Genomic DNA, 27,543 nt, shown 5'->3' on the forward strand with positions numbered 1-27,543 from the left:
AGGGCAATGAAAAATCATTTGTAAGCTTGGCTGAATGAAAGACCCATTTTGAGTGAATTCAAACGGCTTTTTTTTTTTTTTTTTGCTTTTCCAGCTTCTTGGTCGTACCTTTTTTTCCCCTTGCATATCTCAAAATCATCCAGCAATTACCCAACCATGCAACCTGCTGCTCTGTTGACAAAGGATTGGGGTCAGAAGATAAAATCACATTCCCTGAAAGGTGTGCTTTAGGCTATCTCTTTCCCAGCGGGGTCTTCAATTTTTTTTAATGTGTTAATTTTTTTAAAGTAAAAAACATAAAATCTACATGGAAGTAAACTAATATGGAAAAGAGGGTATAAATACCAAAGCATTTACATAAAACATGAGAAATAAAGAGATCGATAGAGTCTGTCCATAATCGGTCGATAATCGAACATCCAGTTTACACAGAAAACTCTCCTGGGATACGGTGCAGGTTACTGTGTAAGGCACACAAACACTGCCGCCTCTTCTTGGAAAGGCACGTCAATCTAGAAGTCATGGCGCTATGCTTCTGACTTTGTAAGATACACCCATTTTGTGTACAAAAATAAATGTGCCAACATATTATCAATGGTTTAGGTTTATCCTGTGGTGATCCAGGTGAATTTTTTACCCTCTTTACCCTAAAAAAATCTTTGTAGTGTAAATATTTCATGGAAAAAATATATGAATAGTGCTCTTGGGGCAAAAAAGGTAAGTAACATGATCCTTTTTGAAAGTTTATAAACTAAAAAAGATGATGAGATAAAAACCACATATACACTACCAAAAAAAAGGAGAAAATTTGAACAAAGTGTACTATGATTTTTGCATCACAAAGATTTTGGGTCTTTTTTAGATGATAGGGTAGAAAAAAATTAATGGAACTAGATCCAATGTGCTGATTTGTCTTATCGTCCCAACACACATGCTAAATTGAGTAGTTTGAATGGGAAATACAAAAGGAGCATTGCTACACCTAAATTTCCAGGGGTCCAGGTGGGTTTGTCCCTGCAGTTTATCTTCTGAACTCCTCGGCCCGGCACCTATGCCCTGTACAATCTCACCCGCCAGCCTGCCGGTCCCATCATGGGTCACTGCTCTCACTGCCCGCCCAGCTCAGCCGTACCCCAATACCCACAGTTCTTCTGGACACCCGTGATCCTGCCCTCTTGGTCTGGACAGCCTTTCGCTTTTTGGGTCCCTCTGGGAACCAGCTCAACTATCACTCTGCTGAATGCGGTCCACAGCCAAGCAGAGTGAAGAGAGGTGCTCCCTGGGGTTCCACAGCCCTTTCCGCATCCATGGACAAGACCCATCACATTGCAGGTCAGTTTCACTCCCAGACTGAATGTTCCTTTAAAGCATTCAATTTTAGGATCACACCTAGAACTCTCTGTGTTCCCAGTGTCGAGCACAAAGGTGCTCAGTGAACGCTTCCGGAATTAACTAAGTGAATGAAGAAGCACAAAACAATGAAAAATACACTGTGGGAAACACGTGACATTTGTTTGCATGTAACAGATCTAATTCTTCTGTGGTGAACAGGATAAAATAAACATTCTGTTTCGGATTTATATAAAATCTTATTGCCTTCTCCAGGCATTCAGTGCCTTAGATTAGGACACAGGATTAAATGATATAGTGACATATTTTTAAAAATCCTAATTGGCTTAAAATACGCAAGCAGCGCTTCACAGAAGATTTCTTACACTGGGAGCTGGGGATTGAACTGTGTCACTGAAATACGCCACTTCTGTTTTCTGTGGCTTCTTGTTTAACCTGGCTTTTTACACCAAGAGGCTGGGATGTAATTTAGACTTGGGTGGGTGATCCTGAGAGCCGTCAGGGTGATATAAAGGCCAAGTTCCAATAGTCTTCTGCAGGTAAACCCACCATAACGGAAAACAGCCTGGGCGTTATTGAGAATGGTCACAGGAAAATGGCAACCGGAACACCTGGGTTTTCAGTCCCATTTCTTAGCAAAGTCACTCTGAGACCACACATCTACAGAGACAAAAACAGACCCCTTTTCATGGGGTGAGCTGAGGGTCTGCTGAAATAACGCAGGTAAGATGCGTAGCCCAGGGCCCGGGACAGACTAAAAGCTCATGGTTTTACCCACGGTGAAAGCTGATGTTGCCGTGGTTCCTGCTGTTCTTGGGAGCATCACTTACTCGCTGTGGACCTCACCCAAGTCTGTTTCCTTCTCTCTGAATTGGGCGTCGTGACAGTACCGCCTCCTGGACGGCTGTGAGGAATAAGTGAGCTTAACAGCTGGAAGATGTGACTGTTCCTGGCCCAGAATAAGTGCTCAATACTCATTAGCAATGGTGGCCGCCACTGTTAGTGATATTATCCTTGAGGAGCAAATGGTCCAGTTGTGTGTGACAGTCCCTGAAGGCTGCAACCTTCTGGACAAATGTGGGACATGACGCAGACTGTCGTAATCGAGGGGCAGGTAGCGTTTCAGGCCTCTGGATTGAGGCTGCAGAAAGCGTTCGAAGACTGAGAACAGGGTCAGTGTGAACTTAGCATTCATGGTATCAAGTACTGTGTCAGCGCTTCAGAAGAAGTACAGCTTCTTTCCTTACTACCTACCCTCTAGAGTAGATCTTTATCCCCCCACAATGGGGAGAACGCGGAGGGCCGAAGGACACATGTACTAGAAACAGTGGAAACCAAAGCAAATTCACGCTTGGTGACCCCGAGGCAGGGCCCTGGCGCTCTGCCAGCTTGACTAAGGGCTGTACCCTCCACGCTGAGCATCCAAGTCCCTTCCACTTAGCACTGTAGGACTACATCCAACTGGTCAACACGAACAAAGCTATGTAACCACGTAACAGGTTGAACGAACACCAGCTCTGATGAAGCGGTTATTAGGTGCCTGAAAGGAGGTGATGCCATCTGGGGGAGGACGCCGCACAGGCGTGCTTTGCAGGGACTCCCAGCTAAGCAGGGCTGCGGAGACTTTTCATGCCACCTGGCCACAGACTGTTTAGAAATAAACAATTTAGCCCTCGCAGTGTTATAAGCGTGACCTTGAATTTCCTGGAAACAAATGAAATACCTTATGAAATGCTTTGGCATTCATAAAAAGAAGGAAAAGTTAATGAAATAACAAGCATTTAAGTAATAATATTTAAAATAAAAACAAGGCCATAAAAAGGTATTTACTGAAATTGCTTTTAACTTCTGGGTCTGGCCAAGGTAAAGAAATGCTTTTATAGATGGAATTCCGGGTTCTGTTTATTTGGGGGAGGGGTGGTCAAGCACAAGATACACACATTATGAGATCATGTACAATGGGCCCACAAGGGTTTTCACAGTTTGCCTAAATATCAGGAGAAGACCAAGGATGCTGGTTTACAGGAATCTAGGTGTGTGGCATTCCTGCCTCACCATCTGCTCTACAGCAAATGCAAGCGGGTGTCAGGAGAACCAGGCAAGCAAAAAAGAAAGCACAGAACTGGCAAACACTCTGTTAAGCGGCAGAGAAAGTGGCTGCTTACCAAGTTAACCTGCTTAGCCTGCTCATCTGAATGAATGGTAACTAACAGGGAGGCGTCCTGATTGGCCCAGCCTCTAGACGGGGTAAATCCAACAGATGCTCAAACGAAGTGCAGCCCCCTTCCCTTCCTCGTCCAGATCCTGAAGACCTGGGCTGGTGCGTCACCAGGCAAAGCTCAGGGTTTCTGGGAGCAGCTGCGGAGGGGCAGCCCCCTGGATCTGAACCGCGGTGGCGGCTTCAACCTGCAGGTCCCTCCACTGCCGCCCCGTCTTTTGCCTTGGGGCTCTCCTGTACACTGTGCCTCATCTACCATGCCTTCCCTAAATCTGTCAAACCGGGGTCTCCCCAAATCTGGCACGGGAACCCTCCTTGGTGCTTCCACAGCACCCTGGATATCTCTCTGTCTCACAGGATGATCATCTGGTTCCTTCTCTCTCTTTGTAGCTCTTGTATTGCATCTTGCCAGGATGCATCGTTTCCTTCTGTCAGTACAGCACTTAATTTTAAAAGTAAGTTTTCAATGGGCTTCCCTGGTGGCGCAGTGGTTGACAGTCTGCCTGCCGATGCAGGGGACACGGGTTCGTGCCCCGGTCCGGGAAGATCCCACGTGCCGCGGAGCGGCTGGGCCCGTGAGCCATGGCCCCTGAGCCTGCGCGTCTGGAGCCTGTGCTCCACAATGGGAGAGGCCACAACAGTGAGAGGCCCGCGTACCGCAAAAAAAAAAAAAAAAAGCAAGTTTTCAATATTAAAAAAGAAGCATTTTCCTGAAAAATTAGAAAGCCTGGCATCCATGAGTCCCACATTAAGGCAACATGAGCTACAGCTGAGCATCTGTTGTCCCATCCATAGAAGAACATAGGCGTCTGGTGCTCCAGTCTCTACTCCTCCCTGTTGTCACAGGGGGCAACCTTCCTTCATTCATCATCAACCAAGCCGTCTGAGTTTACCATCCGTTAGGGTCTGAGGACTTCATGACAAGAACTGCGATTTCCCTCTAGAACGGTAACTCACCCAAAATACGTGCCCAACGTATGCTGAAGAAATGAAGAAATTCATTAGCTAGGGATAACATTTTTACTCTTAGGGCTGTTGTAAGGGATAAAATAATATAGGGGAAAATCTGTGCGACCACAGCTTGAGCTTGAACTATAAGTGTTGGCGGTAGCACACAATTCAGGTGAGGCCCCCATTTCTGAATACAGCTCTATAATATCAACAAAGATCACCAAGGAGGAAGATCTGGTATGTATCTTTCTAATTTTAACAATTCAGTAACCTTTTTGAGAATAGTCTTTATTTGTGATCTTATAAATGACCAAAATATATGAATCTGAAATAACTCAAAAAATCTGGATAATTCGTTTCACAATAAGTTGCTTAATTTTCTTTTATTTTTCCCCCCATCCCTTCAAAGCCATTTGATTTATCATCCAGCACACAGGGCATGCAACATGTAAACATTTTCATCTAGCAGAACTGTATGAACATTAGGTCATGATACAACCAACTCATACATTTTTCCAATATGCAACAAGCTGAAATATTTTTAAAGAAATCAACATTAAAGTACACTGGCAGGCTTACAATTTATAAAATCAGCACTGAAATGACGCCAACGCCACACACAGAGCCTTTTACATTTAATGGTGGAACAGAATCATAAATGGCTGCGAATAGTGTCAGTCCCATATGTGAAGAGAATAAAAAATTAATTTTCTTTTTTTAACATCTTTATTGGGGTATAATTGCTTTACAATGGTGTGTTAGTTTCTGCTTTATAACAAAATACATCAGTTATACATATACATGTGTCCCCATATCTCTTCCCTCTTGCGTCTCCCTCCCACCCCTCCAGGTGGTCACAAAACACTGAGCTGATCTCCCTGTGCTATGCGGCTGCTTCCCACTAGCTATCTACCTTACGTTAAAAAATTAATTAGAAATTTAGGGTACTGCTATTTCCAAACGGGGCAATAACCCCTAGCCTCTAGCTGTTCTTTATCTCTGTCTTCAATTTCACTATATCCTGAAAATTGTTCTTCCTACACAGTAGGGTTGGCATCCCTTTTTGTAGCCTAGGAAGCTCACGAAGGTATGCGGTAATAAAAATATACATATTGTTGTTGGCTGGGAAATGAGAATGATTTCCCTTTTCAAGTCAAGAAGTATCTTCTACTAAAAACTCTACAAGCTCTAAAACGTTCTGTTACCAAATACAATATCTTCAATTCCTCCAAAGTTCAAAAACATTAGGGGCCAGTCACTGTCAGGCTCCTATAATTTTTTTCAACAGAACTTAACCTAGGATATGGTTTTTTGAGACTAATTCTTTTCATTTCTCTGAGTTGTAGGTGCTGTCATTTTTGCTTTAGGAAAATCAGTCATAGTGTTCTCAGAATGTTCAATCAACAAGCGTCTTGTAACTAATGTACTCTTCCCCCAATTCACAAATGTTTCTCAATCCTAAAATACAAATAGGACAATTGTAGCATCAAGGTCTGAGGGGACCCCAAACATTGACACAATCTATTCTAGAGAATTGTGCATAATAATGTCTACAACACAGCTGTTGAAATTTTTATTTTAGAAGCCTGGATAGATTCCAAAGTCCTTCTTTGTAACATGTGTAATGTTCTCCATTATAAGAGGCCTCCATTCTTTTAGAATTTCCTCAGATTAGAGCCATCCGAGCAGACGGAGGGGAAGAGTTGGCTGAATAACATCTAATCTTGAGGTGGACAAGCTCCTTTGTCTTATATAATTGCTGAGGTTGGTTGTTCTCTTTTTAAAAACCCAGGTCTTAAAACGTCAATTTAAAAGGTACCTATTCTGTGATGTGTGGACTAGACGATAACCCAATACTGTTTAAACATCTTACTTTTAAATGTAAACATTTGAGACAGATAAAATACGATGAATGAATTCACTGCTCAGCCGGTAAATCATGAAAGGAAACTGCGTTTCTACTGCTTGACTGTTCTTTTTCTTCAGCCAGAAGGTCATTTTAGACAGGCTCTGACCATTTAAGAATCCGCTGCCATGAGACGAACGCCTTGAACTGTTTAACTGTTCCTGGCTCCCCTATCCCATAAGCAGCTGTCTCTTTATTTGGGGTGTACATTTATTCGAGGTGGGTATTCTTATTCAACCTGTTGTCAACAGACAGAGCATGCTGGCCTTTTCCAGATTTTTAAATGCTTGACTTTAAATATTGATTCATCAGATTTAAGAGGACTTGGCTTTCTTCATTAAAGATGCCTTCAGTTTTTTGTGCTGTGTTATATTTTGAATGGTTGAACTGGTTGCAGAGGATTGGGTTAAGCTTGGGTTCAGAGATTTAAATAGGTGAAAAAGGAGAAGAATATTCTCCTCATGTTAGCAGAATTCCTCACTTAGGTTTCAAATGTCCCCAACATACCCTGGATTCACATATTAGAGCTACAACTAGTAAATTAAATGAACATATTAAGCACAGCATGTGATTATTACATGTATGTACAAACACATTATATATAAATTAAATTTGATGACCATCTAAAGTAAAAAAAAATTTTTTCTTTCTGTTCTTTTAAAAAGCCTCTTCAAGGTTACTTAAATTTAGCAGTGTTCCTTATTCAAGTCTTCTGGATAGGAAAGGCACTTTACATTGCAATTTCAAGTGCATAAAACGTCTTCCTATGTCCTTACCTTTCAAATTCAAAATCCAGCCTGGACTCAGAGCCTAAAAATACCCCCATCAAAGAAACAAATAACAAAAAAAAAAAAAAAAAAAGAAACAAATAATTTCCATGAATGTCCCAGAAAATGCTAACACAACATCCTAGAGCTAGCACTTAGTATGGAAAAACATTCCCAAGTTAATAAAGCCATGTGGCCTCAGTAACAAAGTAGATGTCATGAGACACTTCCATGGGTTAAAAAGGAACAAACATAGAGCTCATGGTAATGCACTATGTATTCACGTCAAGGCAGTATTTTCAAAATGAAATTGCATTTCTGTGTTTTGTATTATCCTCAAAACTTAATAAATATTATGCGAAGAAAAACTCTTTTTAAGTACCGACATCTCTGTGAATAACTGTCAAAAACTGTCTTCCAGGGAAGGACTCTATTCTCACCCCCTCTAGTTACGTATGTTTAAATTAGATAATAAGCCGTGCTTGAAATAAACATGCTTTTAAACTACACCTAAGATGAAGCTGTACAACAGAAAACATATGGAGTAAATCCTGAGCGAATGCAATATAATCTTTCCTTTTGCATACAAGTATCTGGTCATGAAATAACAACATATTAAAATAAATCCTTCTGTTTGCGGAAGTCATGTTTAACAATAACTGTTTCCTGTTTATATAAAGAAATCGTCTTCTAATAAAGGAAAACTGTCATTGGAGTAAAAACCACCCATTCATAAGTAGTTTGTTAAACTGTTTCAATTAAAGAAATATCGAACAACGCTTATGTTTTTTCGTTGTTTGCAAATTGAGTCCTTTTATTAAAATGCAAAAAAAAAAAAGTGACCTGGATTTCTTACAATGGTAACTGCAGGTTTGACGCATAGTTCGCTACCATCAAAACATATCGCTGTATTTGGATGCTTCCAAACGTCATCCTCAAGAGTGTATGAGCTAAATTTCTGTTCCATGAAATGGCATGAGACCCTTGACCAGGGCTGTGAGAGCGGCCCTTCCCATCACTGTGTCTACGGGCTGCTGGCACATCCTCCGAGTGCCCTCCCTTCCCCTCCCCAGCTCCCTCCGGCCCGGCCGGCCTGCAGACCGCTTCCCGCCAGGACGGGCTGGAGTGCCCCCGTCCAGGCCCCGGGAGAGACTCGAGCACACACACACTCACGCACCTTCGCCTACATGCAGACTTTCTATTTACAAGATCCCTGCACAGCGGGGCTCAGCGCGGCCACTCCCGTCGCCCACGGGGGCCGGGGGGTGCTCACACCCTCCGCTGCCTCCAGCTGCAGCATCTCGGTGGCCTTGCTGTCAGTCTTCCCGGGAGTCGCCTCCGCCGGCCCTGTCCTCCCGCCCCCTACTCTGCACGCGAGCAGCCCAGGCCGGCGCCCCCTCCCTCCACCCGCAGCTGGCTCCTCTCCGCGCGCGTCCCGTGCGGATCCGCCGCGCGGCGCGGCGCCACGGACCCGGGGGCGGCGAGGCACCTACCTTCCCGGGTGCCTGGAGGCTGCTCCGCAGGTCTCGGCGGCGACCTGACGCTCCGGTACGCGCTGAACCGTGCTGAGCGCGCGGCACTCGGTGCGGAGCTGAGCCGGGGTCCCCTCCGCGCGCGCACACCCGGCACGTCCAGGCGCCGCGGGTCCGCGCTGCCCCGTAGCCCGGCAACGGCCACCGCCTCCGGCCCCGCCCACCTGGAGCCCCGCCCACATCGGAACCACCGCCCACTACCCACCCTCTGGGCTCCGGGCTGCGTCCCCGCAGTCGCCCGGGTGCCCCAGGCCGCGGTCCAGCCGCTGGTGGCCCCCGGGCTGCGGGAGCTGCTGACTGCATCACGCTGGCGGACCTGGGTAGGAAGGAGGGGGCTCACCAAGACCACGGAGAGCGGGGCTGTGTCGGGGACCTGCCTGCGGCTAGGGGGACGCCTTCGCGTCCACCTGGACCTGTTTCCAGGCCTTTGTGCCTCTGCGCTGCCGGTGACCTTCTACCCCGCGCCCGCCTCTGCGCCAGGAAAGGCCCGGGAAACGATGTGACACGTGTGCGCGGCGAGTGCGAATCACCAGGACCCAGCCCATCAGCCGCCTCGTCATTCGCAGATGCTTTTCCCGGCGGGTCCTCCCCATTTCGCTCGCCGGACACTGGCCTCCAGAGGTCGGGGTGCGTCCACCGCCTCGGCGCGGGCACAGCCCGGTCCGGCCCAGGCCCCCGGGGATCGTGGGCCGCGCAGGTCCGGGCTTCGTGCGTCCACACGCGGCTCGAGGACGGTGTCGAGACTTCTCCACTTTGCGCGCTTACGAAGCAAGGCTAATGGTGCCCGCTCCACAGATTTAGTGGAAGGAGTAAAAGAACCATGTACAGAACAAATAGGTTTCCGCACTACAATGCTGCAGGAATGTAAGCAATTGTCGTTCATCCGTCCAGTGAGTAAGTGGACAAACTTCCCCCCAGCCCAAGAGACTGCGCACGCACCGCATTGGTGCAGGGGCGCCCACCACTTCCTGTGTTGGTTCTGATTTCCCCGGCACACCTGCACGTCTCTTTGAATGGAACCAAATCCCATGTTTCCTTTCTATACCGCAAGGCCCATGGTAGCGGTCAATAAATGTTTGTTGAGAGAATGAGTAAGTTGTCACCGTTGGTCACCAATCCGCCCGTCTCATGACCCCGCACTGAGAATGGGGAATGCGCTACTAGGTACTTGTAAAAAATACATTAAAAATATCCTTCCAAGTGTCAGCCTCAAGGCTGTCATGGCCGGAACAGAAACCGCAATCACGACTTATTTTTCACCGTTTACAAATGATACGCACTGTCCTACCTGAACGTCAAGGCGAGTGTGCCTGTCCCCAGCCTACCTGTCAGCTGTGATCTGGGACCACATCACAGCCCAAGGTTCCCTAACAAGCTCACCCTTAGATGGAAGTTACCTATTTGTCTAATTAGACCTCACCTTCCCGAGGGCACAGCTTATTTCCTTCATAGCCCAGAGCCCAGCACACAGGGCATCCTCCAGCCACAGTGGTTAAGCTGACTTACTGCTGCTTCTCTGTTAAGGTCTCACACACTCACCCCTTCCTCCTCGTTTTCTCTTCATCCCACCACCCCGTCCACTGCCAAACAGGCCCTCCGCACCCTTCCCCTGAATGCCCCGCCGTCAAACCTCCCTTCGAACCTCCCTCCCGGCTGCTCTGTTCCACCCGTCCTGCTTCCCCCTGCCTTCATCATGGTCACTGTCCAATGAAAAGATTTACAAAGATTCCTCACCGTGAAGAATGGCTTCCAGTCAGGGATTTCCATGTTTGGGCTCCACCCACATCTCCAGCTCTATCTTTCCTGCCTCTAGACGGGACACTGGGAGTTCTGGCCAAACTGGTCTGCGTGCCTTGCCTCCTGTGTGCCCTGAACTTGCCCTTCCTTTGCGCCCCAAGCTTCCTCTTTATGCTGCCTCCCCTGAGTTGGTAAGGGACCAGCTCAGAAGCCACAGCTCCCAGGAGTCACGGCGAGGTCTGAGGCCTTTTTACCACAATGACAGCACCCTCCTGTCCGGAGTTCCTGTGACTTAGCTTTCCTCCTCAAGGACTTAAAAGGAGTCCTGCTTTCGAGAAGCAGCATATTTTGCTCAAACTTGCATCCCGATAGTATCAGACATTCACACGAATGTTCAGTAAGTGTTTTCTGAGAGGAATTTAATCTGCCAGTGCAGGAACTACTTTGTCTTTTCTCTGGCCTCCCTTTCTACTTAGAGACAGCGGCACAGTATGTAGTTCACTCACTCTTGCAGCATGTCATCTGTACGTGACTGCTCTTCCCCGTGAGCCCGCTGCTAGCTCTCTGCGGACAGATCCTATTAACGTACACAGCCTTTGGCATCGCACATTCTGGGCTTGGAGGCCAACTGGCCGTTGGCTAGTTGCATGCCCTTGGAAAAGTTACTTGACCTTCCCAACTTTCTGTATCTTCTACCGTTGAAATAAGTTGTTTCATTGGTCGCTGTTAAATAAGATGCGGTATTTAAAGCGCTTGGCCCAGTGCCTGGCACACAGTAAGTGCTCATTAAATGGCAGCCACCGCTGGCAGGGCTGTGCCTTTTGTCAGGCACACAGCGCCAAGCATCAGAAATCGATAACTGAAATGGTATTCGACAGCGGAGAGCCACTGAACCTCTGCACTGTAGCTGTTAAGTGCCTCTTACTCTTTAAAGAAGAGGCCGCTTAAGTCAACAAATGCTCCCCACTTACCTCACTTTGAGTGTAAGTGACCTGGGGACAGTGTCTGAAGGAAGGAGGACACAGTGGTGGTACAAAAAGAATCATATGACTCCCAGGCTCTTTCAGAATGAAACCAATGCTTAGAATTAGGGCTGCAAGCATCCTCTCCCTTTAGAGCACTGACTATCATGAATGAATTGAAATTTTAGTGAAAAGGCTAAATTTTTCTTTTTTTTTTGTCCGCTGTGGCTTGAGGGATCTCAGTTCCCCAGCCAGGGACTGCGCCCAGGCCCATGGCAGTGACAGCCCGAAGCCTTAACCTCTGGACCGCCAGCGAATTCCCTGAAAAAGCCAAATTCTTAGGAAGATCTCGGCAGAGGTGTTGTTTTTAAGACTATGTTATGGGTTGGTTTTCTGAAGCTAGTTTTAGCAATATCTAAGCTGATACGCAGTGTATTTGTTTAGAATGTATTCCTAAAAAAGTTGAACCAATGAAGTAACAAACTTCTTGAGAAAATAATTTCAGTGATAAGCTAGCTCACTGGAAGCAAAATTAATGGAAAATTGTTTGACTTTCTAGTAATTTCCATGTAAAGCACTATTTCATGGGAAAAAGGAATAGAAAGCAAGCTACATGAGACTCCTGAATTCTGTCCCTTTGTTCACAGTGCCTGGCACGTGGTAGGTACTCATTAAAAATTGGTTGAATGAATGAATAAATGGGGGGCCACAATCTCAAAGAGTTGTAAAGTTTGCCAAATATAGTTAAGAAAATAAGGGGGAAAATAACGAAGACCCAGCTATTGAAGTAATTCCCAGCACCCACTGCTGCCGATCAGACTATCAGCGCAGGGCTGGGGCCTGATGGGAAGCCACTTGCCCAAGGCCACACACCAAGTTAATAACAAAACAGGATCCAAAATCCAGGCTTCCTGAACCCTAATATAACCATCACCGTACCACGAATGCTTAAATTAATACACATGAAAAGTCCAAGGAGGGTATTTATTTAGTTGATATAATGTCAAACTCATGACATTTATAGAGCAAATGTGCTATAAGTTGCAGCACTTGCACTGACCCTGGTGAGTTTATGACACTGCGTTGGCCAGACTCTTCTCATGTGTTTACTGAGAGGAGAAACGACCCATTGACTCTCCTTCTCTGCTTCCCGATAAATCCAGGGGACTCTTCCGCACGTGGCAGAATTGAGGAACAGGCTCGCAGGGCAGCAGCCCATGAGGCTAGGCCATAGGGCTGTCTAGGTCCTGGGGACCATTAACAGGATGGGGAAAGCTGTACTTCTCAGAACTCTTCTCACAAAGGGAGTGGGCTGTGTTGGAAGAAATGGTTTCATGAAGTCACTCAACACCCCCATCTCACCTCCCTCCACCTTCTCACCAGAGATCTAAGTCACAATGGATGATGCTAAAGTACTTCTCAATCGAAGGATGTGAGACTTGGTCACTTCAGAGTGGTGACTTCAGCAAGCGGGTGGATCTGCGGGGCAGCTTGGAGCAAAGCTGAATGGCTTGTGACAGTTGAGGAGGAATGAGGCATGGCCACCAGGGAGCCTCCTCCTGCCCCCCCTTTCATAGCACGTTCCTCTAAACAGTGCTGACATTTTAAAGAATCACTCTTTAAAGGCACACCAGTTTCTGAATGTTTCCAGGGTGCCTGGGACCAGCCCTGCCATCACAGGGAGTCTGACCAGCCAGACCAATGGTGGATGCTTGAGTGTGGTCCAGTCCTGAAGCAGAGGAAGAATGAATTACGTCCTGAGGTCCTTTATAGTTGAAGATTCTAGGCCAACTGATGGAAAACCCTATCAAAAAATTCTAATAGTGCTCATGAAATATACCAAAAGAAGGAAAGAAAGAAAAACAGAGCACGTTTTTGCCAAATTTTGGCTGTAATGTTTGCTAACAGTTAAGTTCAGCTGTATGTAATTCTTACAATAGAAGGAATTAACTGCCCAGCCCTAGAACAAAAGAACCCGAATTGCAATCAGATAGACTCTAGTGGTGCCACTTAACCAGCCCTGCGACCCGTGCACTTGTTATTTAATCCCTCCGAGCCTCACTTTTCTCATCTGTATAATTGGAATGACAAACTTAATTGCTGGAAATTTAAATGAGATGGTGTCCTGAAAAATACTGTCAGAGTGCCTTGCACACAAGAACTCAATAAATATTATTGAATTAATAACTAGCACATTAATAAATATTAGTGAATGTTACTAAGTAATAATCTGTAAAGCTTTATATGAAACCTTTATGAGGGTGATAAGACATGAGAGATATTTGGCCTTGAGAGCAGTGCATATGTGTAAAATTTATAGTCAATAAATAAATTTATTCACAAGAAATATATTCCTTTTTTTTTCAAGAAAAAACCCAGAAGGAGTTAGTGAAAACATGTTCAAGGATTCTTAACATAATCAAATGTAATAGGGAATATATATCATGTACCAGCCCATATTGAATATGTAAACTGAAATCTCACAAAATCCCACTGGGAATCTCCCTGGAGGAATAGCAGCCTTTAATTAACTATTGAACTTTTCATGCACACCACTGACATCTTCTAAGAAAGTGTCAATTCCTTGGAAACACAAAAAGATGTGCATATAATGTCAAAAGATGTACATAATATATATATATGTGCACACACGTATATATACATACAGACACACGAATATATATAATTCCACATTGCATTGATATATTAAATTTTTGTGAAAATTATTTTAAATGTCATGGTAAACTATGTGTAGCAGTAATTGTGTTCAGACTGGTTAGAAATACGGAAGCAAAAGCAACTGTTGGAAGTCAGCGGACTAATCCAGTTGACTGACACATCTATCACAGAAACAAAAACTGCATAGCAGAAGGAAGTGGTTATCTTGATCTTTCAAACTGTTCTCCAGTCAGCAGTACATTTGTTTTAGCAGGTGTTGGAAAATATCCATGGTGAACTGGGAAGGACACAGGACCAGGACTTGGAAAACAGGCCATGTAACTTAGTTAAGAAAGTCAAGTGACTTTTCTGCAATCTCAGTTTCCTCATCTGTAAGATGGCTATAAAAATTCCACCCTGCTTATTTCAGGAGGATGATCTGATCCACTCCCTCATTTCCCATATGAGAACACTGGGGAGTAAAGCAAATCCCTTAAGGTCACATAGCTAATCAGTGACAGAATCAGGACTAGAAATAAGTCTTTTGAAGTCTTGGCCTTTCTGCAGTAACAAAGCTGCCATTGAAGCAACAGATAGGAAAGTGCTTAAAAAATGTAATGTAAGGGTTCCGTTCAGTGGAAGTCTTATGGAGTATCCCCTCTTAAATCACAGTCAAGATCTTCAGGTAGAAATTCATTCAGAGACAGCTTTTGAGACTGTACCTGTACATTCAGCAATAGGCATCTTTCTTTTAAAATCAAATACAATCTGTTTCATTTCTCAACCAAGACACAAGAAGTAAACAATTAACTGAATTAATTCAGACACTGAAGTGAATTTTCAATGACTTGACTCGCCCAAGCTAGTTTTCTACAAAACCTAAATTAATCAGATAATTGCTAATTCTCCCTTTTGTTTTGTGTTGAAGGAAGTCTGTTTGTTAGAATGAACCTAGTAGCAGAATGAACAGTCATAAAAAAAATTTTTTTAAGTCCCAAACATGAACTAAATGACGGAGTTCTTAAGCACACTATTTCTTTGGGCATCTTCTCCAGTCATTATCTTAAAAGTTTAATTTTCTTTATCCTAATGTGAACATTGCTACTGCTTTTGTGATTTAAAGAGGACTTTTTCAGCAAATAAATGAAAAAAATCAACCTAAGCTGATAATTCAGGATTTTGTGAACATGCTTTGTCACATTGTCAGTAGAATAAAAATTTAAATGCCTCTCTTGGCATGACTAAAAACAACAGTTAAATCTTTCAAATTCTCACTGACACATCTTAAAAATATAGTCAGTTTGGTATGGTTTTAAATAATCTCCACTTAACTGCTATCAGTTTTAAAATTAAGCAAACAATGCTAATTATCCTCCTTAGAATATCAGGAGGAAAGTTTAGAAAGTAATTTAATTAATTGGCTCTGAAAAATTAATTACACGTGAAATGAGACTCATTAGGCCCTTCCTGTCTCATCAGAATTTCAGACTAAAGAATAACCCATCTTTCTCATCACTTACACTTTCTCTGTGGTTCGGCTAGCATTAAAATAGACTATTGTGATGATAAATATCTTACCCCCCCAAAATTAAGACCAGAATATTAAAATGAACTAATGTGAACATGGTGCTCTTACATTTCCACTGTATTTTCTTGCATCTCGATGTAAAGACTTCACTCTGTGTGCACGCGTGCACGCATGTGATCACTGAATTGACAAAACAAGTTAACTTTCAAATTCAGCACAGCAATATATTTTGGTTTTGCCATGTTGAGCGTCAACTAAAGTAAAAATGTCGCTAAAAACTGTATGTAACATCATAACTGTTGATTACTCAGTTTTCATAAAGAGTTGGCAAATTTTAACTCACAACAGCTGTCACTACATTGAAAGTACATTTTAATTTAGGAATAGTAACTTTGTGAATGTTTCTGTACATGAGGCTTGTGCTATTGCCAAAGGTTCCAGAAAACCACTAGAGGATTTTTTTTAAAACAAACTTAGCACAACTTCAACCTCCCTGTTTGAAAATTCTTCAGTTTTACCCAGAAAAGGCTTTAATCATACTTGAATGCCTCTCCAGTGATTCCTTTGAGGATACACACTGCATAAGGAAATGTATTTGATAGGTTGTAGTCTTGGAGGTGAGAGAATAAATAAAGAAACAGTATTGCCAGAGATGCACTGTACTCTTTTCTATGAGAAAACAAGGAAAACATTGGCATCCAGTAGAGTTCCTCCGCCCGTTTACTAAGTAAAGCAACCTGTAAATACTTAGAGCAATTACAGCCTACAGACCTCGGGCTCTGCAGCGGCGGGTGATTGCTAAAGTTAGCTCTCTCCCTTTCTGTCCTGTTGGAACAACTCATTTCCAAGTAAAATGTGCGCGACAGATTGCAAACCCTTTGTACAAACTACTAAACCGGCACCGAGTATCGTGTTTCCTCTCATCCATACACATAGTCCTCAAGCACACAAATGCTCGTGCTCTCTGCACTAAAACCATCTTTTCTGAGGACACGCAGGAAAAGCGAACTGAAAGCCACAACGAAACATGAGCGCGGTGCCTTCAGCGTGCTGAACTCTCTGCAGTACTCACCCTTTTCGGCAGCTGAGCTTCTCCCTGGCAGCGCTTCTGGGCCAAAAGCTCTACCTTCCCCAAAATGTATGTCAGCGCAAGCCCAGACGAATCTTCCAATCCAGGAGAAGAAGAAGAACCCTGCAGATCAAAGGCAGACGAGCAGCGAGATGAAATGCCCGTAATCTGATCGGTGATCAGTTGCAGCACATCAAAGGCAGGCCAAGTTTGCGTGTGTGCGCGCAGGGCTCTTGGAACGCTCCTTTCAGCAGGTAGTCGCCCTCCCCCCTCCCCGTCCTCGGATTCTTTTGTTTGACCCGGATCACGTTGCTTTCCTCCTTTTTTCTTGCACCCAGTTGGCCCGGCGGTGCCCCCAGCCCGGGCTGAGTGGCGGGACCGCAGCGCTCGGGTCCCCACGCTGCGCCCTGATTGCGCGCTGGAAGCTGCGCCTGGTGCCAGCGGGCCGCGCTGGATCCCTTTCATCTCGCCGAGCCGCGGATCCCATGACATCACCGCGCCGGGCCTGGCAGGAAGGCTGCACCGCCCGCGGGGAGCGCGCCCCGCCCCGGGAAGCAGGGCGGCCCGGCCTCTAATCGCGCTGCACGCCTGCGACTCACGCAGCGCAGCTCTGTCATCTGCTGCCCAGCTGGAAGGCCTGGCGGTACTGCGGGGTGATTCCAGCGGGAAAGGCCCCCTCATCCACCCTGGCTCCAGAGGACAGCACGTAATAATTGCCTCTCCCTTAGAGAAATCACAGTTCTTCCCAAAGACCGGGGGTCCAGTATCCAGAATGGTTCGGAGAAGCACCAGGACACTGCCAGGGGGAGAGCGTGACTTCTTCAAAGTGTGTTTTGTTTGCAGTGTGACAAGTCCTTAAGGATTTTAAGTAAACTGTCTTTTCTTTGAAATTTACATTGTTAGACTTTGCCAATTAAACAGCGGTACTTTAATTAAAGTAATTAACGAGCAGATAATCAAGAGTTACCTAGTGTCTGATATCTGTCACCCTCTCACTTAAGGCCCTGGGCGGACACTTAATCTTAGTCTCGGTCTTAGTTTGGGATTCAGAAAATCAGATTTTAAAACAACGTGTACTTCTTAGATAGGTGCAATTTATTAACACTTGTGAAGCATTGAAAATCCACAAAAGAGAAGAATGACGTAGAGGATTGTCTTGCCCCGTGCTTACCCCAAAGCTGTGCTCCTTGCCTTTTAGGGCCGTTTCTGCTAAATCCATAGTTTGAACTCTTTACTCACTAAAAATCATCACATTAGTCTATTTATCCATAATTTAAATTTTGTACTTCCCTGGTGGTGCAGTGGTTAAGAATCCACCTGCCAATGCAAGGAACACAGGTTCCAGCCCTGGTCCGGGAAGATCCCACATGTCGCGGAGCAACTACGCCCGTGTGCCTCAACTACTGAGGCTGCGCTCTAGGGCCAGTGAGCCACAACTACTCAACCCGTGTGCCACAACTACTGAAGCCCGCGTGCCTAGAAGCCTGTGCTCCACAACGAGAAGCCACCGCAATGAGAAGCCCTCGCACCAAGCCCGCATGCACCAACCAACGCAGCCAAACATGAATTAATTTAAAAAAAAATATGCTTCAAAAAATAAATTTATTGCACATTATCTAGAATTGTCTTGCTACCCTTCCTTAACAGTAGCAGATTCAATAAAATAAGCTTACTTTATTTTTAGTATTTATCCAAATAGAAAATAAAAAAATTCATCTTCTTTACGATCTAGGTTGCAGTGCATTTCTGAATTCCAGACCACTCTTTTACGGCCTGAAGGAAAATTTTCTACTTTCTAATGGTAACTTGCCAACTTTTAGAAGGCCAGTTAAAAATATTTTTGCAAAACTTAGAAGACAACAGAATTTAATTTATATAACTTACATAACTTCCCTTCCTAATTAGTTTCATCTAATTTTTTCCTGATGTGATATTTGAAAATGTAGTTTATGGTGTGTTTATTTCCAGACTTCTATGATTCTCGAACAATTTTTTTGTTTGTTTGTTTGTTTTGCGGTACGCGGGCCTCTCACCACTGCGGCCCCTCCCGCCGCGGAGCACAGGCTCCGGACGCGCAGGCCCAGCGGCCACGGCCCACGGGCCCAGCCGCTCCGCGGCACGCGGGATCCTCCCGGACCGGGGCACGAACCCGCGTCCCCTGCATCGGCAGGCGGACCCCCAACCACTGCGCCCCAGGGAAGCCCCTAAAGTGACTATTTAAATGTTATACTGAACTCATTAACTGTTGAAACCAAAAATTTTGCTGTCAAAATTTGTTCGAGGGGCTTCCCTGATGGCGCAGTGGTTGGGGGTCCGCCTGCCGATGCAGGGGACGCGGGTTCGTGCCCCGGTCCGGGAGGATCCCGCGTGCCGCGGAGCGGCTGGGCCCGTGGGCCGTGGCCGCTGGGCCTGCGCGTCCGGAGCCTGTGCTCCGCGGCGGGAGGGGCCGCAGTGGTGAGAGGCCCGCGTACCGCAAAACAAACAAACAAACAAAAAACCGGTTAAGGTGGTAAATTTTACATTATGTGTATTTTACCACAATTTTAAAATTGGGGGAAAAAAAGCGTCAAGCAGAATAAACCCTCCAAGAGAAGCTAAGTTCCTTTTCCTTCTCTGTGAGGATCAAAGAACAATATTTAATTGGGATATCGAACTCAAATTTGAGTTGGGGTCAGTAGTCGAAAGGGAAGGGCAGGCTATCACATAGCTCCTGGGTCTGGTTAATCTGAAGCCTGGGTGAGTCAGGTGTCCTTAAGTTCTCCAAAGTCCTGGGACCACTTTGGCATGATCTGGGACCACGCTATACGTGATTATAGAAAGAAAATGATTCAAGCCTGTTACGAGTTGAATTGTATCCCCCAAATTCATACGTTTAAATCCTAATCCCCAGGACCTTAGAATGTGACCTTATTTGAAGACAGGGTCTTTACAGAGGTCATCAAATTAAAATGAGGTCATTAGGGTGGGCCTGAATCCAATATCACCGATATTCTTATAAAAGGAGGGAATTTGGACAGAGACACACACAGAGGGAAGATTGTGAAGACACAGGTAGGAGACGACGGCCACCCAGTAGGGAAAGAGAGAAGCCTGGGGCAGATTCTCCCTCACAGCCTCAGAACAGACCAACCCTGCTAACACCTTGATTTCAATTTCTGTTGTTTAAGCCGCCCAGTCTGTAACGCTTTGTTTGGGCAGCTCAAGAAAATCAATACAGAGCCCCGATCCAACATCTCAGAAGGCTGACAGTCTCCTGATCAATACGCCCTCCAATCTGCTTCCTAAAAATTCCTCTCACCCCCTGCTCTGGCTGGACTTGTCCTCTCTGGTGGCCAGAAGACTCCTTCCTTCTCCCAAAGTGCCAGCCAGGGGTACTGTTGAGTGAAGCAGAGTATTACTGAAAGTCACTGAAGAGAGGGATTAAAGCACAATTTTTGGCTATTATAAATAAAGCTGCTATGAACATTGGTGTACAAGTCTTTGAGTGGGTATATATTTTCATTTCTCTTAGGTAAATACCTAGAAGTACAATTTCTGCGTTCTAGGGTATATGTTTAACTTTTTAAGAAGCTGCCAGATTTCTCAAAGTGATTGTACCATTTTACATCCCTGTCAATAATGTATGGGATTCCATTTGCTCTACAGCCTTGACAATACTTGCTGTTGTTGGGACTTCCCTCATGGGCCAGTGGGTAAGACTCAGCGCTCCCAATGCAGGGGGCCCGGGTTCAATCCCTCGTCAGGGAACTAGATCCCTCATGCATGCCGCAACTAAAGAGCCCACACGCTGCAACGAAGATCCTGTGTGCCACAACTAAGGCCCGGCACAGCCTAAATAAATAAATATTTTAAAAAATTAATTTAAAAACTCGACTTGTTATTGCCAGTCTTTATAATTTTAGCCATTCGAATGGAGTCTACTGGTACCTCATGATGGTTTTAATTTGCATTTTGCTGATGCTACTGCTTACATTTTTATACATATAGACTTCAGTTTTTAAAATAGTTTCAGATTTACAGAAAAATTGAGCAGTTAGTACAGAGATTTCCCATATACCCCCTGTGCCCTGTACACAGCTTCCCGTTTTTAGCATCTTATGTTAGTGTGATATATTTGCAATAATTAATGAACCAATATTGATACCTTATTATTAACTGAAGTCCTTAGTTCACACTAAAGGTCACTCTTCCTGTTGTACAGTTCTTACGGATTTTAACAGATGCATAATATCATGTTTCATACAGAATAGTTTCACTGCCATTATGGTATTATACAGAATAGTTGTATCGATTTTGACAAATGCAATGTCATGTATCACATGTGGGATTTTGACTGAGATTCCATTGAACCTATAGATTACATTGGGAAAAACTGACATCTTAACAACAGTGAATCTTTCTATTCAAGGACATAGAATATCTGTCCATTTGTTTAGATCTTCTTTGATTTCTTCAATCAGAGCTTTGTAGTTTTCCTCATATAGATCATATATTTTAAAAAATTTATACCTAAGTATTTTTGGTTTTTGGGGGGTTGTTAATATAAATGATATTGTGTTTATAATTTCAAGTTTCAACTGTTCAGTGATTGTATATAGGAAAACAATTGACTTTTGTGTATTATATCTTACAATCTTGCTGTTATCACTTTTTAGTTCCAGGAGTTTTTTTGTTAATTATTTGGGTCAGTTCTTTGGATTGTCTGTAATCATGTCATCTGTGAACAAAGAAAATTTAATTTCTTCCTTCTCAATCCGTTGATTAGTTGTAAATGTATATTGCAAACTCTAGGGCAACCATTAAAAACTAATCTAAAACCACTTTCATAGAACACTATGCTGGCTCCATGGGTAGTACAGTTACCTTATAACCAAGCGTTCCTATTCCTCTCTCACATCTCTTATAACACTGCTGTCATTTTTTTCATGTATCTATATGCTATATCACTCAATACACTGTTGCTGTTGCTACTTTGAACAGTTATTTTTTAGATCCATTAAGAATTTTTTTAAATTTAGCCTTTATTTTACCTTCATTTACTCATTCTTGCCTTATGTAGATTTAAAGTTTTGACCTATATTACTTTCCTTTTCTTTGAAGAATTATTTGGTGATTTTTTGCTTTTCTTTCAACATTTTAGATATTTCTCTCCACTCTCTTTTTGCTTTCATAGTTTCCAATGAGAAGTCTGATGTAATTCTTATCCTTGTTTCTTGATAGGTAAAGTCTTTTTGTTGTTTTGATTTTTGTTTTTAGATTTCTGTCAAGATTTTCTCTTTGTCTTTTGTTTTCTGCAGTTTAAATAGGATATGCCTATGTGTAGATTTTTTTGTGTGTTTATCCTGGTTGGTAGTTTCTGAGTTTCCTGGATCTGTGGTTTGGTGTTTTTCATTAATTTTGGAAAATTTTCAGCCATTGTTATTTAAAATATTTCTTATCTAGGGCTTCCCTGGTGGTGCAGTGGTTGGGAGTCCGCCTGCTGATGCAGGGGACACAGGTTTGCGCCCCAGTCCGGGAGGATCCTGCATGCCGCAGAGCGGCTGGGCCCGTGGGCCGTGGCTGCTGGGCCTGCGTGTCCGGAGCCTGTGCTCCGCAACGGGAGAGGCCACAGTGGTGAGAGGCCCGCGTACCGCAAAAAAAAAAAAAAAAAAATTCTTATTTAAAGTATTTCTTCTCTTTCTTTCTCTCTCTCTCCCTCCCTCCCTCTCTCCTTCCTTTCTTCCTTTCTTTCCTTCCTTCCTTCCTTCTTTCTTCTCCTACCAACATTCTCATTACTTGTGTGTTATGCCTTTTGTAAGTATCCTGTAGATTTGTTTCATTTTTTTCTCTGCATTTTAGCTTGGAAGTTTCTACTGATATTTCTTCAAGTTCATTGGTTCTTTCCTTCACTGTGTCCTGTGTACTGATGAGCCTATCGAAGGCATTCTTCATTTCGGTTACAATGTTTTTGATTTCTAGCATTGCTTTTTTATCCTCTCTTTTAGAGTTTGCATCTGTCTGCTTACATTACATCTGTTCTTGCATGCTGTCTTCTTTTCTCCATTGGAGCCCTTAATATATTAATCACAGTTAGTTATGTGATAATTCTAAAATCTGAATCATGTCTGAGTCTAGCTCTGATGCTTGCTTTGTCTCTTGAGACTGTGTATTATCTTGCCTTTTAACAGGCCTTATGATTTTTTGTTGAAAGCTGGACATGATATATGAGGTAATTAGACTGCTAATGGAATGGTGAGAAAGTACAGAAAGATACAGTAATGAATGTCTTCAGAACAATACTACAGAGAGAGAGAGAGAGAGATTTTGGCTTCATTGCGAAGTACAATGTTAGATAAAGAAAAGCCTGCCCTTAAAATCTACTTTAAGAAATGCTGATCTAAATCAAAACATTTAATGATGCCATCATTTATGAAATGGAAAAGCACCTAATACATAGTTGGGGGCATAAAACACACAGAATAATTATAACTGCTGAAAAAAATCAGGAAAAGGTAAAATTTATTTTTAAAAAGAAGTGTAATAGAGCAGTCCTGCAAAATAAAACTGAATTGCAAAGTAAAGTGTTAGAGTAGATGGATAATCATTCACTTTCTCACACTTTTTCTTGCCTTACTGCTCTAGCTGGGGCTTCCACTAGGATGCTGAATTGGAGCAGGGAGGGAACACATCCTTGCCTTTGTCCTAATATCAAGGATAAAGCATCCGTCTTTCACCACTACGTACAATGGCAGCTGTTGGGATTTTTTTCTGGGATTTTGTTCTTCATCGAATTGAGGAAAGCCTCCTCTATCGTTAATTTTCTAAGGTTTTGTGTTTATCTTAAATGGATGGCGGCTTTTGTGACATGCTTTTTTGTGCATCTATTGAGATGATCATATGGTTTTTCTTCAGTTTGCTTATGTGGTGAATTACACTGATTAATTTGTAAATGTTGGGTCAGCTCAGTCTTGCATTCATGGGACTTGGTTGTGCTGTCTGAGCTTTTTAATATATTGCTGGATTCAATTTTTTTGCATTTATGTTCATGAAAGACAGTGATCTGTAGTTTTCTTCTCTTGCAGTGTCTTTGTTTGGTTTTCGTATAGAGTAATGCCAACCTCATAAAATACTGATAGGTTGGGAAATCTTTCTTCCTCTTCTATTTTCTATGAAAGTTTGTGTAGAATTGGTATTATTTCTTCCCTAGATATAAAATTACCTTTCAATAAAGCATACACTATGCAGTTGCTATTTTTAATTTGTAGAAAATGACTACATTATGGACCTTTCCTAACTTTATTCAAGGTCATAGCCTATAGGTTGTATGAGCCTCAGAGTTTAGCCTCTATTTATTTTCCATCTTCACAGATCATTAAAAGCAAGTAAGAGATGCATACATTGTTGGAAGTAGATATAAGGAATTTTGCAAAAAGAAACTGTTCTAGTCAACTTTCAACTTTCTAATGTCTTAGCTGGAGCCACACTGCTTAGGTGAATGCTTGCTTATGCCAGGCTGTGTTGGATTGAATTCCAGTATTTCCACATGAAATTCCGAGTGTGCGTAAGTCACTTTAAACTTCAGATTCCTTATCTCTAAACTTTGGGACAATAAGTGTACCTACTCCCTAAGGTTTTTGTCAACCTTAGAATAGTACTGGCATATAGTAACTATGGAACACATCTTAACTCCCAGCTATTTAAAGTATTGCTAAAAGAAAGTCATTTCTGACTGTATCACGTAAGAAAAAATTCTCTTTGGAAGAGAAAAGCACCCTGTATTCTGCTTTTTCTAAGCATTTCTCATGGTGAAGTCAAAATATATTTTGCATTTTGTCAAGCAACATGTTTTACAGCATTTGAAAGTGGACAACTTTGATTTTTTTAAAACTGCTACTGTGATATTTTATATTTAGTATTATATTTAGCATTACACTATACCATCAAAAACTGCAAAGAGTATTATGACAATTTTCAGAGGGGACACTTCATTCACGTTCGAGGTTCAGGATTCACCACTCCTTAGATAAATGTATAAGATTATAAATAAGATTCTCTCAAAATAAGAAATGAAGTGTATATTCTATGCATAAACTTCAATGATTTAAAAAGACTTTCATATACAGGCACAGCTAGACAGTGAGTGAGTCCTCCACTACTGGAGGGGAAGAGTGCCCCCAGACAGAGAAGGATGTCTGGTCTTTCACCAGCTAAGGGTATGGTGGAGGGCAGGAGTCACCATGGAGACAGGGAGGAACGATGGGAAGACAATAGGAGTGGCCTGTGTGTGCTGGGGTTGGGGCAGCATTTTGTGAGCCTGCCATCCTGGTGTGGTGCAGGCTGCCTAGAGAGAGGGCACAGACCTTGAGATGCTGGGAAGGCCCAGAACTTCTTGTGCTAAGACTAAGGGTATGGTCTGGAGGGGCTGCACATGACATGATGACTAGCAAAGACCTCAGTCCCTGAAAGATGTAGCAAGTCCAACCGGTAAAAAGTCAGAAGTGAAGGACCCTGGGGCCCAGTGCACCTGAGACGCTGCCAGGAGAGAGTCTATGATCAGATGCAGGAAAGTGTCCAGTTCTCCTCAAATGCCTTGATGATCTGACAGCTCATTTGGGGTCTCCAAGAGGTGGGGAACATAATGGAACACTCAGTTTTCATGTGCATTCTGCAGAGCTATTAACAATAGTTCCTGGTTAACCATTTCCCTTCAACCTGGTCCTCTGCTAGGCTCATAATCAACTCCCCCAGTTCACAGGCCAGGAGACCAAGAGTCTGAAAAGGTATATCAACCTTCCAAGGTCACATGGCTAAAATCAATCTCAGGAGTGTATGACTCCAAACCTGTGTTGTTTTACAGTATTGCACTATTTTTTCTGTTAATTAACTATCTTTTTAAAACACTGTTTTAGTTTTCACAAGGAGGGAGCCCTGGCAACTTCAGTGTTAATAGCCTCTGTAAATTAACCTTGGTTTCTTGGACTACAGAAATCCCCCGCAGGAGGCTTATGGGTACCCCTGTTAAAAATGTTAAATTTCAAGGACTGGGTTCTTTTTTTCTGATTACAAAAACAGTATATATGTATTATAGAAAATTGGATAAGTACAGAAAAACAAAGTAAAAAACATTATCCATATCACCCATCATTCTAATTTATTCTTTTTTATAAAAAATTATATGGATTCAAACGATTAAAGCAAAAGCTTGGGACTTCCCTGGTGGCGCAGCGGTAAAGAATCCGCCTGCCAATGCAGGGGACACAGATTCAATCCCTGGTCTGGGAGGTTCCCACATGCTGCAGAGCAACTAAACCCATGCACCACAACTACTGAGCCTGTGCTCTAGAGCCCGTGAGCCACAACTACTGAGCCTGCGTGCTGCAACTACTGAGGCCCACACGCCTAGAGCCCGTGCTCCGCAACAAGAGAAGCCACCGCAATGAGAAGCCCGCGCACCGCAACGAAGAGTAGCCCCCGCTCGCCGCAACTAGAGAAAGCCCGCGCGCAGCAAAGACCCAACACAGCCAAAATAAATAAATAAAATTTTTTAAAAATTTAAAAAGCAAGAAGCTTTTCATTACTGGCAAATCCTGAACGGAGAAGGCAGCTAGCAAGCTGGTTTCTGACAAGCGTGTTCTTCCACTCATGTTTGTTTAACCTTCTGGTCGGTATCTTAAGTGCTACTTCAGTGTGCTATTTAATACAGGAAATGCATTGCTGCTGCTCTATCTCATGATCACACCTACATGCAAAGCTTTAGGAAACAAGTATCTCTGAAAATCACTCCCTTTATTGGGAACCTCTGACACTGGGGGAGAGGCTGCAAAATAACACACTGTCCTCAAATGAGGTTGCTAAGAAAAAGGTCTCTTGTGCTGGAATTTGAATAGAAATTGCACGATTTCCTCTCTAAAGGTCTAGCATGAAAAGAGAAATGTGACTCAGATCAGAACATCGGTACAGGAATCTGTAATAAAAATTCAAAGTACACTGAAATGTGTACAGTGAAAAGGAACTCCCTTCCTTCCTTCCATTCTAATCCCATTACACAGGCCAACTCTGCCAGCCCTGTGATGGGAGCCCTTCCAAACGTGCGTCTTTGCAGGTGCACACGCTGCACACACACCACACCAGCCACACCATGCACACACACTGTGCACACACCACACCATGCCTGCACCACACACACTGCACACACACCCGCCACACCATACACATATACCACACATGCACCACACCATGCACACACGCACACACAGTTACTTATTTTTAAACAAAAATGTGGTTTTGCTATATTCTGCTCTATTGTTTTTAAAACTTACCTTTTGTACACTAAATATATCAGAATGCTAGCATGGTATTTCCTTATTAGTGGATATTAAGTTATTCCCAATTATTTTGTTATTGTAAACAGTACCATAGTTAATATCTTTGCCAGAAAATGCTAATATTTCTTTAGGAAAGGCTCCTAGAACATTGCTAGGTGAAATGATACAGCATTTTATGGTATCTCTGCATCACTCTCCCAAAATGTTTTCATCATTTAGTATTACTGCCAGCAGCATATAAAAATGAGCTCTTTTACCCCAACCTTCACCTTTGCTTCACACAGGACTTATCGGTATTTTCCACTTTTTTCTTGCCAGTTAGACAGGTGAACAGTATTGTCTCAGTTTAATCTGCATTCCGTATTAACCGCAAGTGAACTGAGGCAACTTTTCCCATATTTATTGGTCATTTGTGTTTCCACTATTGTGATTTCCTGTCTTTTTCTCTTATTTAATGTGTTCTGATTGATTTGAAACAACAATTTTGGTATTATAAATAATAATTTATCTGTTATATATGTTGCAAATATTGTCTCCAAATCTGCTACTGCACTTTAAAAT

General features: G+C 43.3%; 1 protein-coding gene across 3 annotated transcripts in view; it reads right to left on the bottom strand.

Moving 5' to 3' along the window:
* The window catches only part of TNFRSF19 (TNF receptor superfamily member 19), an 89,253-nt gene extending 71,971 nt beyond the window's left edge, over positions 1 to 17,282 (bottom strand). The window contains exon 1 of one of the 3 annotated variants that reach the window (XM_067713718.1): positions 16,682 to 17,282. The gene's annotated coding sequence lies outside the window, so the exon portion shown is untranslated. Of the gene's footprint in view, positions 1 to 8,685; positions 8,860 to 16,681 lie in introns of those variants that run through there. The other 2 variants (XM_067713716.1, XM_067713717.1) reach the window with 2 other exon arrangements.
* Between the last annotated feature and the right edge of the window lie 10,261 nt (positions 17,283 to 27,543).

This window comes from Pseudorca crassidens, chromosome 18, assembly GCF_039906515.1.
Source record: "Pseudorca crassidens isolate mPseCra1 chromosome 18, mPseCra1.hap1, whole genome shotgun sequence".
Classification (NCBI taxonomy): Eukaryota; Metazoa; Chordata; class Mammalia; order Artiodactyla; family Delphinidae; genus Pseudorca; species Pseudorca crassidens.